The sequence below is a fragment of the Bos javanicus genome, chromosome 14 (assembly GCF_032452875.1).
Source record: "Bos javanicus breed banteng chromosome 14, ARS-OSU_banteng_1.0, whole genome shotgun sequence".
In the NCBI taxonomy this organism is placed as follows: Eukaryota; Metazoa; Chordata; class Mammalia; order Artiodactyla; family Bovidae; genus Bos; species Bos javanicus.
The window spans coordinates 80534413-80550014 of record NC_083881.1 but is presented as its reverse complement, the minus strand read 5'-3'; the positions used below and the strand labels follow the sequence as shown (position 1 = coordinate 80550014).

At 39.7% G+C, this 15602-nt stretch overlaps 1 long non-coding RNA gene across 2 annotated transcripts in view; it reads left to right on the top strand.

The window, feature by feature from the left end:
- Positions 1-15602, top strand: part of LOC133260780 (uncharacterized) — a 181235-nt gene that overhangs the window by 102328 nt on the left and 63305 nt on the right. Inside the window, exon 3 of one of the 2 annotated variants that reach the window (XR_009740964.1) lies at positions 14502-14587. The exons of the other annotated variant lie outside the window; for it this stretch is intronic. This is a non-coding gene — a long non-coding RNA (uncharacterized LOC133260780). The remainder of the gene's footprint in view (positions 1-14501; positions 14588-15602) is intronic. 2 annotated transcript variants of the gene reach the window in all.

Sequence of the window (15602 nt, the reverse complement as noted above, 5' to 3'; positions counted from 1 at the left end):
ATCATAAAGTGTTCCCCTCTGCCTCTGTCCAACTGCTTTGTCTTAAGGAAAGAAGCAGCTGGAAGGAAGTTATCTTTGAGACTGAGCCTTTTTATCTGTAAGACGGAACATATCCTGAAGGGCCCTTTCTTGATATCAGACTAAACTTTAAACTATTTACTCAACACAGACAAGGAGGGACACAGTAGGAAGACAAGGTTTGTTATAGAAAAAATAATAAGCTGTGTATGACACCACCCTTATGACAGAAAGTGAAGAGGAACTAAAAAGCCTCTTGATGAAAGTGAAAGAGGAGAGTGGAAAAGGTTGGCTTAAAGCTCAACATTCAGAAAACGAAGATCATGGCATCTGGTCCCATCACTTCATGGGAAATAGATGGGGAAACAGTGGAAACAGTGGCAGACTTTATTTTTTGGGCTCCAAAGTCACTGCAGATGGTGATTGCAGCCATGAAATTAAAAGACGCTTACTCCTTGGAAGGAAAGTTATGACCAACTTAGATAGCATATTCAAAAGCAGAGACATTACTTTGCCAACAGAGGTCCGTCTAGTCAAGGCTATGGTTTTTCCAGTGGTCATGTATGGATTTGAGAGTTGGACTGTGAAGAAAGCTGAGTGCCAAAGAATTGATGCTTCTGAACTGTGGTGTTGGAGAAGACTCTTGAGAGTCCCTTGGACTGCAAGGAGTTCCAACCAGTTCATCCTAAAGGAAATCAGCCCTGGTTGTTCATTGGAAGGAATGATGCTAAAGCTGAAACTCCAGTACTTTGGCCACCTCATGCGAAGAGTTGACTCTGATGCTGGGAGGTATTTGGGGCAGGAGGAGAAGGGGACGACAGAGGATGAGATGGCTGGATGGCATCACCAACTTGATGGACGTGAGTTTGAGTGAACTCTGGGAGTTGGTGATGGACAGGGAGGCCTGGCGTGCTGCGATTCATGGGGTCGCAAAGAGTCGGACACGACTCTACGGAGAAGGCAGTGGCACCCCACTCCAGTACTCTTGCCTGGAAAATCCCATGGATGGAGGAGCCTGGTAGGCTGCAGTCCATGGGGTCGCTAAGAGTCAGACATGACTGAGCGACTTCACTTTCACTTTCCACTTTCATGCATTGAAGAAGGAAATGGCAACCCACTCCAGTATTCTTGTCTGCAGAATCCCAGGGACGGGGGAGCCTGGTGGGCTGCCGTCTATGGGGTCGCACAGAGTTGGACACGACTGAAGCGACTTAGCAGTAGGAGTAGCAGGAGATGGATACAAAAAGATATGATGTGATTTATGTCAAAGAGTGTTCTTGCTGTGTTTTCCTCTAAGAGCTTCATAGTATCCAGTCCTCCATTCAAGTTTTTAACCCATTTTGAATTTATTTTTGTGTACAGTGTTAGAGAATGTTCTAATTTCATTTTTTTTGCGTGTGGTTGTACAGTTTCCCCAGCACTACTTATTGAAGAGAGTGTCTTTTCCGATTGTATATTCTTGCCTCTTTTGTCATAGACGAATTGACCACAGCTGTGTGGGGTTATTTCTGGGCTTCCCATCCGGCTCCATTGATCTATGTTTCAGATGTGTGTGTGTGTGTGTATCTGTGTGTGTGTGTCTGTGTGTGTGTATGTGTGTGTGTATGTGTGTATATGTGTCTGTGTGTGTGTGTGTGTATGTGTGTGTGTATGTGTGTATATGTGTCTGTGTGTGTGTGTGTGTGTATCTGTGTGTGTGTGTCTGTGTGTGTATATGTGTCTGTGTGTGTGTGTGTGTGTATGTGTGTGTGTATGTGTGTGTGTGTGTGTGTGCGTGCACTGGTACTATACTGTTTTGATTACTTCAGCTTTGAAATCAGGGAACCTGATACCTCCAGCTTCACTTTTCTTTCTCAAGATTGCTTTTACTCTTCAGGGTCTTTTGTGTTTTATACACATTAAAAAATTTTTATTCTAGCTCTGTGACAAAAATGTCATTGGGAATTTGCTAGGGATTGCATTGAATCTATAGATTGCCTGGGGTCATATAATCAGAACAACCTACCTAAGGAGGAGATATGTCTTATGAACACAGAAAAGCTGTGCTTTCTGATTACAACATAAAGGAGAAAAAGTGAGAAATTTTATATGCCTTTAAAGGCATAAAGTTGTTTTCTTATGCGTTCCTTGGTTTATTTTATTTAGCTGTATGTCTTTAGTTATTTTAAAGCAAATAAAGATAAAACCAACAGAAAGATCAACAAGCACCCTTTGGATTTCTTTTGACCTTAGAAAGAAATACAAGAAGTGAATTACTACTTTTAGGAAATTGTTTTCCAAATAGAAACATCATTTTAAAAAATATTAAAATAATAAATTATGTAAAAAAAAAGTTTAAAACATTTAAATTTTACTTGGAGGAGAATATGTATATGTCCTAAAATCTTGCCACCCAGAATGAACCACAGTATATCTTTAGAAAGAAAAAATTAAATGTCTTTTGTATTAATAAAGAGTTTAAAATAAATGGGGTCACAATATAATTTGTATTTTGTAATCTGTTTTTCCCATTGAATAATATATCATGGTCATTTTCCCACAGAAGAGAAAATCTAAGCCATCATTTTCAATGCTATATCTATTCCAATTTATTATGTAGTCACATACCACAATTAATTTTATCTGTTTCCTATTAAAAGTTTATTTTAGTTTTTCCTAGTTGTCCACTGTTAATACATTCATGTGTGACATTTTTATCTCTACATTTTTATTTTAATTTAAAATTTTTATTAAGATATATTTCAGACATACAGAAAATATAGAGGAAAAGGCAGTGGACATCTCTATACGCACTACTAAACTCAAGAGATAAGGCCCCAAGATGGGGGCCCAGGGGACTGAGCCCCTAGATGTACTGACATCTTTATATCATTATCTGACTGACCACTTCAGACAGAATTCCTAGAGACTGAATTTCAGCATCAAGAGCACAGTGAAGTCATTGTTTTAAATACATTTTACTATTTGTACTTATTTACTCAATAAGTATTCTGTGCCCGTTGAGTGCCGGGGGGCTGTGCTTAGGTCAGGAATCAAGAGATAAAAGACACACGGAGGATACAGTCTTTGGTCAAATAATTTGTCAAATAATATAAGTAAAATATCGCATGAATACTGATGAAGGACTAAGAGCAGGACATAAAGGAAACGGAGGGGACTGGGCTCTCCTGGTGGCTCAGACGGCAAAGACTCCACCTGCAATGTGGGACAGGCAGACTCCACTGGACAAGGAGGCTGAGGGTGTGGGCCTAACCGAATGGTCACGATAGATCTGGAAGATGAAGTGACTAGATCTGGATCAGTTAAGATGTGACGGTGAACATGGAAAAGTTTTCAAGTGTGGAGCATCACTTGCAATACGAGACTGGCCACCACTGAGAAACTGTCCCTAGTCAGCTCTGGCTGTGACACGGAGTTCTCAGAATGGTGAAGGACGGAGGCTTTTATAAGAGAAAAAGGGATTTGACTGTTAGAAAACAGTAGGTAGGACCACTGGTATCATCAGCTGACTTTTTTTTTTTTTTTTACTAAGTTAGTAATTAGTATAATAGAAGGCAGAAAGGGAAAATTTATAGCGGGAGAGACCTAGGATACTGAGAAACCATTAGACTATTAAGTGGATTTTAGTATGTTTGTTGCTCTGCTTCTGGTCATGACTTCTTAAATTTTAAACCTTTTCTTTTGCAGTCACTATGATACACATTCATTTCTTCAGCTGGTATCTAGGGTTCAGCTTGCAAAGAGAGTCTATGGGTCGCCCTTTCACGTCCCTTCCCTTCAGGCTGTGTGTGTCCGCAGGCAATACCAGGTACTAGCTGCTTTCTGTCTAGATGGTCTCCGTGTTCATGTTGACTGTACAGAGTTTGGTGATGTGAAGATTGGAACTAGTGAAATTATCAGGTCTCTTTTCAATAAAAATAAAGCACCCACGGTCATCCCCCAAGAGTAAATCGGCATGCATAGCAAATTTTTCATGTTATAGGCCATTCGCTTTCAAGCTTTCAGTTCACATCAGTTCAGTTCAGTCGCTCAGTCATGTCCGACTCTTTGCGACCCCATGAATTGCAGCACACCAGGCCTCCTTGTCCATCACCAACTCCCAGGGTTCACTCAAACTCACATCCAATGAGTCGGTGATGCCATCCAGCCATCTCATCCTCTGTCATCCCCGTCTCCTCCTGCCCCCAATCCCTCCCAGCATCAGAGTCTTTTCCAATGAGTCAACTCTTCGCATGAGGTGGCCAAAGTACTGGAGTTTCAGCTTTAGCATCAGTCCTTCCAATGAATACCCAAGACTGATCTCCTTCAGAATGGACTGGTTGGATCTCCTTGCAGTCCAAGGGACTCTCAAGAGTCTTCTCCAACACCACAGTTCAAAAGCATCAATTTTTCGGCCCTCAGCTTTCTTCACAGTCCGACTCTCACATCCATAGACCAATGGAAAAACCCTGGCCTTGACTAGACAGACCTTTGTTGGCAAAGTAATGTCTCTGCTTTTGAATATGCTATCTAGGTTGGTCATAACTTTCTTTCCAAGGAGTAAGCGTCTTTTAATTTCATGGCTGCAGTCACCATCTGCAGTGACTTTGGAGCCCAGAAAAATAAAGTCTGACACTGTTTCCACTGTTTCCCCATCTATTTCCCATGAAGTGATGGGACCGGATGCCATGATCTATGTTTTCTGAATGTTGAGCTTTAAGCCAACTTTTTCACTCTCTACTTTCACTTTCATCAAGAGGCTTTTGAGTTCCTCTTCACTTTCTGCCATAAGAGTGGTGTCATCTGCATATCTGAGGTTATTGATATTTCTCCCAGCAATCTGGATTCCAGCTTGTGCTTCTTCCAGCCCAGCGTTTCTCATGATGTACTCTGCATATAAGTTAAATAAGCAGGGTGACAATATACAGCTTTGACGTACTCCTTTTCCTGTTTGGAACCAGTCTGATGTTCCATGTCCAGTTCTAACTGTTGCTTACTGAGCTTCATACAGGTTTCTCAAGGGGCAGGTCAGGTGGTCTGGTATTCTCATCTCTTTCAGAATTTTCCACAGTTTCTTGTGATCCACACAGTCAAAGGGTTTGGCATAGTCAATAAAGCAGAAATAGATGTTTTTCTGGAACTCTCTTGCTTTTTCAAGCTTAGCTTTATGGCAAGTTCTGTGTGAAATGCCTTGCATTTCAGGTTAATGCTGTTGATCTCCAGGGAGGACAGTAAAAACTGAGAGTGTGTGCCAAATAATCTTCCGTAATAGTAGAGTGTGCGCTCCTCACTTGACCTCTGATTGCCTCGACGTTGCGGGCGCGCTGTGCTCGCACAGCGAGCAACGCCCAGCACCTTCTGAGTCTGAGCATCTGCTTGAAGCCTAAGGACTCACGTCGCTCTTGGCAACTGTGCACTGGACTTGAAGCAGCAAAGCTGGTTCATGTGGGTGATGCAAACAGTTTTCTGCTGTTGTGGTAGTAAATGGCTTCAAATGAACTTTGTTCAAAAAACTTTTCCTTATAGAACCATTTCCACTGCTCTGACCTTGAACAGAACTCATTGTCCACTACAGAAATGGTCATTGCTGGTTGGAGAGATAAAATTACTTAACTATCGTACACAGCTGTCATAAACTGAACCAGCAAAATGGGAGAAAAGGGATTTTTTAAAAAATCACTTTCTCTCCTTCCTAAGTAGAATTATTCTTCCCTCTGTTTTTATGTTTGGGAGCAGCTTTTTGGGGATTTTTATTACCCAAGTAATTGCCTATCTAATTTCTCTTGGGAATTATTAAACTGCCTAATATACTGAGTTGTTTAATGTCATTTTTATGTGTTTTGACTTTTAGGCATTTAGAATTCTAATGAGGGACTGCAGTTGTTCTAATTTACCCCCAAAATAAGTAAATATACTTCAGTTTTGAATTTTAAGGAGTGCTTACTTAAGAAATGAAATATTACAATAACTACAATAAGTATAATACATTATTTTATGTTTTTAAAATTAATTTAGTTGTTAAATGTATGTGTGTGTTTGTGCATTGTATTTGACAAGGCCTATGATATTGACATATCTGAAATCTAACAGAAAAAAGTCAGGAGTCTGAGGAAGCATTTGAACCTATAGAAAACATTTAATTTTGTAGAAAAATCTTACATGAAACCAAACAAACAGTGAGCTCACTGAAAATGATAAAGTTAGAGCTGAAGTTGCAAAATGGATCGTTGTGGAAATCCAGGAGCATTGCTGGGATGTTGTTCAGATATATTTTAGGAGCTGATCTTCATTACATTCTTTATAAGAAAATATTTAGATTTCTGTGAATTCAGATAGAAGGGAAGCAAAAAGCAAAGGAGAAAAGGAAAGATATAAGCATCTGAATGCAGAGCTCCAAAGAATAGCAAGAAGAGATAAGAAAGCCTTCTTCAGCGATCAATGCAAAGAAATAGAGGAAAACAACAGAATGGGAAAGACTAGAGATCTCTTCAATAAAATTAGAGATACCAAGGGAACATTTCATGCAAAGATGGGCTTGATAAAGGACAGAAATGGTATGGACCTAACAGAAGCAGAAGATATTAAGAAGAGGTGGCAAGAATACACAGAAGAACTGTACAAAAAAGATCTTCATGACACAGATAATCACGATGGTGTGATCACTGACCCAGAGCCAGACATCCTGGAATGTGAAGTCAAGTGGGCCTTAGAAAGCATCACCACGAACAAAGCTAGTGGAGGTGATGGAATTCCAGTTGAGCTCTTTCAAATCCTGAAAGATGATGCTATAAAAGTGCTGCACTCAATATGCCAGCAAATTTGCAAAACTCAGCAGTGGCCACAGGACTGGAAAAGGTCAGTTTTCATTCCAATCCCAAAGAAAGGCAATGCCAAAGAATGCTCAAACTACCGCACAATTGCACTCATCTCACACGCTAGTAAAGTAATGCTCAAAATTCTCCAAGCCAGGCTTCAACAATATGTGAACTGTGAACTTCCAGATGTTCAAGCTGGTTTTAGAAAAGGCAGAGGAACCAAAGATCAAATTGCCAACATCCGCTGGATCATGGAAAAAGCAAGAGAGTTCCAGAAAAACATCTATTTCTGCTTTATTGATTATGCCAAACCCTTTGACTGTGTGGATCACAAGAAACTGTGGAAAATTCTGAAAGAGATGGGAATACCAGACCACCTGACCTGCCTTTTGAGAAATCTGTATGCAGGTAAGGAAGCAACAGTTAGAACTGGACATGGAACAACAGACTGGTTCCAAATAGGAAAAGGAGTACGTCAAGGCTGTATATTGTCACCCTACTTATTTAACTTATATGCAGAGTACATCATGAGAAATGCTGGGCTGGAAGAAGCACAAGCTGGAATCAAGGTTGCCAGGAGAAATATAAATAACCGCAGGTATGCAGATGACACCACCCTTATGGCAGAAAGTGAAGAGGAACTCAAAAGCCTCTTGATGAAAGTGAAAGTGGAGAGTGAAAAAGTTGGCTTAAAGCTCAACATTCAGAAAACATAGATCATGGCATCCGGTCCCATCACTTCATGGGAAATAGATGGGGAAACAGTGGAAACAGTGTCAGACTTTATTTTTTGGGCTCCAAAATCACTGCAGATGGTGACTGCAGCCATGAAATTAAAAGACGCTTACTCCTTGGAAGGAAAGTTATGACCGACCTAGATAGCATATTCAAAAGCAGAGACATTACTTTGCCAACAAAGGTCTGTCTAGTCAAGGCTATGGTTTTTCCTGTGGTCATGTATGGATGTGAGAGTTGGACTGTGAAGAAGGCTGAGCGCCGAAGAATTGATGCTTTTGAACTGTGGTGTTGGAGAAGACTCTTGAGAGTCCCTTGGACTGCAAGAAGATCCAGCCAGTCCATTCTGAAGGAGATCAGCCCTGGGATTTCTTTGGAAGGAATGATGCTAAAGCTGAAACTCCAGTACTTTGGCCACCTCATGCGAAGAGTTGACTCATTGGAAAAGACTATGATGCTGGGAGGGATTGGGGGCAGGAGGAGAAGGGGAGGACAGAGGATGAGATGGCTGGATGGCATCACTGACTCGATGGCTGTGAGTCTGAGTGAACTCCGGGAGTTGGTGATGGACAGGGAGGCCTGGCGTGCTGTGATTCATGGGGTCACAAAGAGTCAGACATGACTGAGCGACTGAACTGAACTGAAGATACATTAAAACTTAGCATCTGTTAGAAAATTTATTCTAAGTATTGTTCTCACATGCAAGTGCCATAATAGTCATTTCAAGTATATTTTTTTATTTCACAATTTTTTAATTGAGCATTGTCTAGTGAGTTGCTGGAAGCTTTTAGTAAGTTAAAAACTAAATTCCTTCTATTTATTAGGAATGCCTTTGGTAAAATGGGGTGTGATGGGGATTGAAATAATACTGATTTAGAGGTAATTCAATAGTGGAAGAATGAAGTACAAATGACCTAGACCAAGGTTGTGGCAATGGGAATAAAAATAAGGAAATCAGTTGAGCGAGATTTTTAAAAAGCCAATATATTGGCTGTCTTGCAAATTTTGAAGCCCTAGGTCTCTCATTAATTAGAGACCCAGTATGTGTCTCCTGGATGTGTGTAGAAAATGCTACAGTAAATATCAGAAAGTTTAGAATGAGTTAATACAGTTTGAATGGAGGAAAATTCTCATCAGAGGCTTAGGAAATTTCAGATAAATTTCTTCTGGCAGCCATGTGTATGTAAATGTGAACCCAGAACTCAGAGTCAGCTCTGCTTCTCTGTAGGATCCTACCCTTTTAATAACGATGAAGGAGATTCACAGGAGAGACTTTATTTTCTATCTCTCTTCCCCATTCTTTCAAAAGTATCTTTGGAAAGGCAAATGTTTTAGACTTTGATGAGTTAATTTCTTCCTTCATAGATCATAGGATCGAACATATTTTTGTCTAACATAGAGTTAATGCAAATTTTATCTTATGCTTCTAGAAATTTTATAGTTTTACATTTTACATTTAGGTCTGTGATTCATGTTGAATCAATTTTTCAAGATGGGATGTGAAATATAATTTGAAGTATAGCTAGATAGATAACTGTTTATTTGTCTTAGAATCATTTGTTGAAAGACTATCATTTCTCTATCATTTGTCCTTGAGTGCAAGTGAAAGTCACTCAGCTATGTCCGACTCTTTGCGACCCCCTGGACTAATAATTAACCCCATGGTTAATTATTTAACCCATAATTGTAGCCTACCAGGCTCCTCCGTCCATGGGATTCTCCAGGCAAGAATACCGGAATGGGTTGCCGTTTTCTTGTCCAGAGTATCTTCCCGACCCAGGGATCAAACCCTGGTCTCCTGCATTGCAGGCAGACACATTACCATCTCAGCCACCAGGGAAGTCCTTGAGAAAATATAAATTGACCATATATATGTAGATCTATATTTGGATTTTTTTCTGTTTCACTGGACTTCCTGGTTTGATGCCTGGGTCGGGAAGATCCCCTAGAGAAAGGAAAGGCTACCCACTCCAGTATTCTGGCCTAAAGAATCCCATGGGCTGTGTAGTCCAAGCAGTCCCAAGAGTCAGACACGCTTGGGGGCTTTCACTTTCACTTTAGTGTTGGCTTGATCTGTAAGGCAGTCTTTTCTCTAATACTACACTGTTTCATTAGTGCAGTTTTATAGTGAGCTTTGAAATTATGTATTGTTAGTCCTCCAACTTTGTTCTTTTCTTCAAAATCGTTTTTGAAATTCTAATTAGTCTTTCCATATTAATTTTAGGGTTAGCTTGTTGAAAAAATTTTGCTTAGATTTTTGACTGAGATTGTATTGAATCTATGTATCTATTTGGGGTTAATTGACATGTTTATAATGTAAAGTCTTTTAACTCATAATTGATTTATTTCTCTTAATGATTGAGATTCTCTTTGACTTTTTCATCAGTGTTTTGTGTTTTAAGCATACATAGCATGCATATGTTTTGTTAAATTTATAACTGTGTATTTCATTATTTAGTGCTATTATAAATAATATTGCCTTTTAAACTTTAATTTCCAATTGTTTATTGCTAGTATATAGAAAAATAATTGAGTTTTGTATATTAGCTCCATACTGTGTGACTCTGTAAACTCACTGATGGTTCTAGAATTCCCCCAGCTCCTTTTTATATTCTGTAAAGACTTTCTAAGTAGGTAATTGTGTAGTTTTTAGGAAGAGTAATACTTTTATTATTTCCCTTCTGTTTTTTAATTTATTTTTTAATTGTAGGAAGATTGCTTTACAATGTTGTGTTGGTTTCTGCCATACGACAGTTCGAATCAGTCATGATTACATCGCTTCCCTCTGGGTCCTTCCTCCGCTCCCCGACTCCACTGCTCTAGGTCATCCCAGGGTGCTAGGCTGGGCTCCCCATTATAGATCAACTTCCCAGAAGCCATCTGTTTCACATATGATAGCGTATATATGTCCATGCTACTTTTTCTAATCGGCCCACCCTATCCTTCCCCCACTGAGTCCACGAAACAATTCTCTGCATCTGTATCTCCATTCCTTCCCTGCACATAGGTTCATGAATACCATTTTTCTAGATTCTGTATACATGTGTTAATATACGATACTTGTTTTTCTCTTTCTGACTTCCTTCACTCTGTTTCATGGGGTCTAGGTCCATCCACCTCACTATCACTGGCTCACATCTGCTCCTTTCTGAGTGACATTCCATGGGATATATGTACCGCATCCTCTTTATCCCTTCATCCGTTGTGGACGTCTAGGTTGCTTCCAGCCCTGACTATTGTAAATAGTGTTGCAATGAACATTGGGTGTGTGTGTCTTTTAGAATTGTGGCTGTCTCAGGGTATATGCCCAGCACTGGGATTGCTGGGTCATGTGGTGGATTTGTTCCTGGATTTTTAAGGAATCTGCCTTCTGTTCTGCACAATGGTTGCGTCAGTTTACATTTCTACCAACAGTACAAGACTGTTCCTTTTCTCTGTATTCTCTCTAGCATTTGCTGTTTGTAGATTTTTTGATAATGGCCATTCTGACTGGTGTGAGGTGATACCTCATGTTAGTTTTGATTTACACTTCTCTAATAATTAGTGATGTTGAGCATCTTTTCATGTGTTTATTGACCATCTGTACGTCTTTGGAGAAACATCTGTTTAGGTTTTCCGCCCATTTTTTGGTTGGGCTGTTTCCTTTCTGATTTTGAGTGGTATGAGCTGCTTATATATTTGGAGACTAATCCTCTGTCAGTTGCTTCCTTTGTAGTTATTTTCTCTGGTTCTGAGGCTTTACTTTTAATTTTGTTTATTATTAAGTTTAATTAAATCTTGTTTGTTTATTTTTGTTTTTATTTCCATTACTCTAGGAGGTGGGTCAAAGATCTTGCTGTGATTTACATTAGAGAGCATACTGCCTATGTTTTTCTCTAAGAACTTTATCGTGTCTGGCCTTACATTTAAGTCTTTAGTCTGTATTGAATTTATTTTTGTATTGTGTTAGGAGGGTTCCAGCTTCTTCTTCTGCATGTCCAGTTCTCTCATTACCACTTACTGAAGACGCTTTCAATACTGTATTTCTGTTGTATATTTGCACCTCCTTTGTCAAAGATGAAGCGCCCACAGGTGCATGAGTTTATCTCTGGCTTTCTGTCTCGCTCCATTGGTCTGTATTGCTGTTTTTATGTAAGTGCCATACTTTCTTGATGAGTGCAACTTTGTAGTATAGTCTGAAGTCAGGAAGGTTGATTCCTCCAGCTCCATTTTTCTTTCTCAAGCTGTTCAGGGTCTTTTGTGTTTCCATAGAAATTGTGAATTTTTTTGTTCTAGTTCTGTGAGAAATACCGCTGGTGATCTGATTCCCTTCCGCTATGTGTGCATGCTTGTTTCCCTTTGTTCTCAGCATCATGTTGAACAGGAGGAAGGGAGCATCATTGCTTTTCCTGTTTGGGGAAAAATTCAGTCTTTTACTATTAAATATGTTTGCTGTAGTTTTTTTAATGCTACTTATTAGACTAATGGAAGTTTCTACACATTTCTAGTCTGCTGAGACGTTTATTTTCTATTAACAGTTGTGGACTTTTATAAAATGCTCATCGTTTGAAAAGCTTCCATGGGTTTTCTACTTTCATCTGTTTATAAGATTAGGTGAGTTTTAAATATTTAACCAGCCATGCATTTGCAGGGTACATCCACTTGTTTCTTTTTTATATATTACTATAATTAGTTTGGTGTGTTTTGTTGATTAGTTTTGCATTTATTTTCATGGAGGGTATTTTGCTGTAGTTTTCTTGTACTGTCTTTGTCTTCTTTTGGTGTTGATATGATGCTGGCATCACAGAATGAGGTGGAAAGCATTCTGTCCTCATCTTGTTTTTGGAATAGACTGCATGCAATTGTCTTCTTTCTCTCTACAATGTCTGGAAGAATTCACCACTGAAGCCACCTGGAGCAGGATTCGTCTCTGATAAAATGTCAGATAGTTTTAAAATGCAATGAGCACCTGTTAGGTGTCTGAAATAGTGGTCACTTTATTATACCTTTTCTCGATTTCTATGATTATTACCTGTACAGCAAGTTTTGGCTTATGTTAGCATGAGATATTGTTGGAAGAAAAGATCAATAAGTAGATTGAATGCAAAGCAGACACAGTTTTATTAGTGCTCTTGGCATTTTATTGAGGACACAAAATGCCTGGTAGAAAAGCTAGGCTTGGGACTTCCCTGGTGTTCTAGTGATTATGGCTGTGGGCCTTCATTTCAGGGGGCTTGAGCTGATCCCCATTCAGGGACCAAGATTCCATAAGTTGCAGGGCAAAAAAAATAAGCTAGGATGGTGGCTGTTATTGTTCTGTTCCCCTGTCGTGTCTGACTCTTTGTGACCCTGTGGATTGCAGAGCACCAGGCTTCCCTGTCCCTCACCATCTCCCAGAGCTCGCCCAAGTTCATGCCGTTGCATCGGTGATGCCATCCAGCCATCTCATCCTCTGACGCCCTCTCCTCCTTCTGCCTTCAATCTTTCCTAACTAAAGGGACCTTTCCAATGAGTCGGCTTCCCAGGTGACTCAGCGGTAAAGAATCTGCTTGCAATGCAATGCAGGAATGTATTAAAACGACATAAATCTGTGACTTCAGATCAAGTCACACAACTCCTTTGAGTCCAAGTATTTTTAGGAAATGGACATATATTGCATCATAAAATACATCATATAAAGTATTCTGAACTTATACCAAGTTTATAAATGACCTAATTACTCAGATTTTTATGAAGTATAAACATTAATTTTTCACAAAGTATAATTTAAGTTATTTAACTGTGAGAGAAGCAACTAGTTGCTCATCAAAGTATGTATTCCCTTTGCTTTCTGGGTACATAGCATGCTCTTATTTCTCAGCTAGTGATTACAATGGCGAGTTAGTCTAACTGTAGCAGTCAGAGTCACCTGAGGAGGCGCTGCGAGCCTCTTCCGGTGCTCTCGTATGTGGTCCCTGTTTCATCCCCTCAGGCTGGTGGGGATGACGATCACCCATCAGTGTTGGTATTACCCATTGCAGAGGCGCTGTGAACCTGCGTCCCTGAGTTATTACATGGATGAGAGTTATCCCACCAAAACATGTGCCTTTCCAGTAATATTGTGAAATGCAAAATGATCTAAATTGTTTGGATCATTTTGAGATACATTTGTTAACAACAGCTGTGTGCTAAGTTGCTTCCGTCTTTGCGACCCCATGAACTGTAGCCCACCAGGCTCCTCCGCCCATGGGATTTTCCAGGCAAGAACACTGGAGTGGGTGGCCATGCCCTCCTCTTAACAACAGCTGGTGTCACCCTAATATGTACAGTTTGTCAGGTGAGCAATCTCTCTTATAGTGCTATCATTTTCTTACTTGGAAGGATGAATGTTCAAGTTTGAGGAATCCCAAATGGAACAGAAGTATCCTATTTCAGAGAGGACACCATTTGTGATCCCTTAAACCTATGGATCAAAGGTAAAAAAGAAAAACAAATGTATGAGTTTGTTAATCAGGTGAAATATTCCAAGGGAGGATGTTTGTGATTATATTTGCTTATTTGTTTAAGGAGAGGCAGAATAAACCGAGTCATGCTCTGAAATAAGGTGGTCCAAGCCGCAGTGGTGTTCAGTTTATGTAGCTGGGAGCTGTATGAGACAGTGGATGAGCAACGTTGGTTTCGAACTACTAAATAATTCTTGGAAAAGCGGAAGTATTTTATGTCCTTCAAAATAATAGGAGCATTTGGGTATGTATGTGGCTGACTAATACTGTCTATAATTCTACTTTAAGGATGAGAAATATTTGCAGACATTTAAACTGAATTCCACAGTATTTTAGAAATAACAAGCCAACAATTAAAAAACGCAGAGAGATAATAGATTCATGTGCCTTCTGTATGATGGAAGATTGTTTAGATCTCAAGGTTTGTTTTGTCCTGCCAACACTGTTATTAATCACCGTTCCTCATTTCCTTCCACTGCTGGGATTTGACAAGGATTTTCTTTCACCTTGAAAAACTGCACATGGAGGAGAGCTCCTTTGCCTGATTCCTGCAGTCTGAACATATCCTACTGGGTAGAGGTAAATTGCTTTTTTATTCTGTATTCTGTTATATTTTTGAAAAATGATTTTCAAATCAGGGATTTGATTCCTCTCTTGGTATTGAAATATCATAAACAAATACATTTTTATGTTATTTTTCTTTAGTAAGCTTTATGATTTTATCCCCAGCAACTGGACTAATTCAATAAGCAACAGACCGTAAGGCAGTAAATGGATACCCTATTAATTTTTATTGCTAAAGTTTCTTTTATGTACTATTTGATCTAAAGATGTTATTCACATTTTTATGGTGATACTGGCAGACTGGAAAAAAACCTAACTCTATAATTCTTATTGATGAAGTCTGGGTATTTTTAACTCAGCGGCTCAAGGAATGACAACAATTCACATCCCAGGAGCCAGTTCATTAAGTGAAAGCCTTGTGTGAAAAGGGAAGAGTAAAGAAGTTCGAGCAGAGTTTCGTTGCTCAATCAATAGAACACAGTCGGGAAGGTTTAACCACAGTGCTAATATCAGTTCACGATGCGAGGTTGGCGGATGATTCATCCTTTTCTTTGTTCATATTCCAGACGGGAAACATAGGCCTGACTTACCTCGAAAACAGTTTCTTTAAATCGCTTTGATTCTGAGGTTGCACAAAATTGGAGCTAAAAGAGTCGACCATTAAAACAGAATGTTCAAATTAAAAAAAAAAAAAAAGGAAAGGAAAGGAAAACAAGGATGTACCTGGTTCCCAGATGGACTGACATTGCATAGGTCCTGGTCTCCAAGACGAATTTGCTGCTAACTATGAAGAAGGAAATGGCAACCCACTCCAGTGTTCTTGCCTGGAGAATCCCAGGGACGGGGGAGCCTGGTGGGCTGCTGTCTCAGGGGTCGCAGAGTCGGGCACGACTGAAGCGACTTAGCAGCAGCAGCAGCGTGAAGCTGTACTAACTGTTGAGTACAGCATAATCTCCCAGCCCAGACTCACCCTGGTTAACCCAGGTCTTGAAATGTGTATTCCCTCCTCTTTGAAGAAAATCCTCCCAGG